Source organism: Otolemur garnettii, unplaced genomic scaffold (genome assembly GCF_000181295.1).
Source record: "Otolemur garnettii isolate 467f Iridium unplaced genomic scaffold, OtoGar3 scaffold00001, whole genome shotgun sequence".
In the NCBI taxonomy this organism is placed as follows: Eukaryota; Metazoa; Chordata; class Mammalia; order Primates; family Galagidae; genus Otolemur; species Otolemur garnettii.
The window spans coordinates 30,977,027-30,978,686 of NW_003852396.1; the positions used below are offsets into that span (position 1 = coordinate 30,977,027).

The 1,660-nt window shown below is 42.8% G+C and overlaps 1 protein-coding gene across 2 annotated transcripts in view; it reads left to right on the forward strand.

Moving 5' to 3' along the window:
- Positions 1–1,660, forward strand: part of RRM1 (ribonucleotide reductase catalytic subunit M1) — a 57,836-nt gene that overhangs the window by 24,450 nt on the left and 31,726 nt on the right. The gene's annotated exons all lie outside the window — the stretch shown is intronic.

Here is a 1,660-nt window from a genome sequence, read left to right on the forward strand (position 1 = left end):
GCCCGCCACAACGCCCGGCTATTTTTTGGTTGCAGCCATCATTGTTGTTTGGCGGGTCCGGGCTAGGGATTTGAACCCGCCACCTTAGGTGTACGTGGCTGGTGCCTTAGCCGGTTGAGCTATAGGCGCCGAGCCATAGTTTGGGATTCTTAAAGTAGTTTATATAAAAAACTGGTAGTTTGAATTCAAGAGATGAAAGTAGAGATTGAGAGAAGTAGACATTTCGAGATATTTAGGAGGTAAAAAATTTTTTTTAAACAGATAAATACTGCAAACCTTTATTAAATTTGTTTAATTTTAAGGGTTACAAGCAACTTTGTTACATGGATGGATAAATTACATAGCTGTGAAGCCTGTGTTTTTAGTGTAACCATCACCCGAATTATGTACCTTGTATTCATTAAATAGTTTCTTGTTCCTCTCCCCCTACTAGATTCTCACCCTTCCAAGCGTCCAGCTTCTGTTAGTCCATATTCTTTGTCCATGTGTATACATTATTTACCTTCTACTTATAAATGAGAACATGAAGTATTTGACTTTCTATTTCTAAGTTGATTCATTTAAGATAATCACCTCTAGTTCTAAGTTGCTGCAAAAGACCTGATTATATTCTTTTTTATAGCTAAATGGTATTCCATTATGTGTATCTATCTACCATATTCTTTTTTTTTTTTGAGACAGAGTCTCAGTTTGTCACCCTGGGTAGAGTGCTGTGGTGTCTTAGCTCATAGCAACCTCAAACTCTTGGACTCAAGGGATCTTCTTGCCTCAGCCTCCAGACTAGCGAGGACTACAGGTGCCTGTGACAATGCCTGACTTATTTTTCTATTTTTAGTAGAGGTGGAGTCTCGCTCTGGCTCAGGCTGGTCTCAAATTTCTGAGCTCAGGCTATTCACCTGCCTTGGCCTCCCAGAGTGCTAGGATTGTTGAGTGTGAGCCACTATGACTAGCTGTACTACAAACTTTTTAATGCAAATTTGCTTAGCAAAACTTATTTTTTATTCTTCTTTTTTTTTTGAGACAGAATTTTTTTTGTTGTTGTTGCAGTTTCTTTTGCTCAGGGCTGGGTTTGAACCTGCCACCTCTGCCATATGGGGCTGGAGCCCTACTCCTTTGAGCCACAGGCACCATCCTTGAGACCGAATGTTAGTTTGTCACCCTCAGTAGAGTGCTGTGGAATCATAGCTCACAGCAACCTCAAACTCTTTGAGGGGGTGTCAAGTGAGCCTCTTGTCTCATTCTCCTGAGTAGCTGGGACTATAGGTGCCCACACAACACCCAGCTATTTTTAGAGACAGGTTCTCCCTCTTGGCTCAGGCTGCTCTTGAACTCCTGATCTCAAGCAATCCATAATCCACCTGCTTTAGTCTCCCAGAGCTAGGATTACGGGTATGAGCCATCATGCCTGGCCCTTAAGCAAAACTTAAAAAAAAATTTCGTATTAAGGCTTGGTGCCTATAGCTCAGTGGCTAGGGTACCAGCCACATACACTGGAGCTGGCAGGTTTGAATCTAGCTCTGGCTTACCAAACAACAGTGACAACTACAACCAAAAACAGCCAGGTGTTGTGGCGGGCACCTGTAGTCCCAGCTACTTGGGAGGCTGAGGCAAGAGAATTGCTTAAGCCCAAGAGTTTGAGGTTGCTGTGAGCTGTGACACC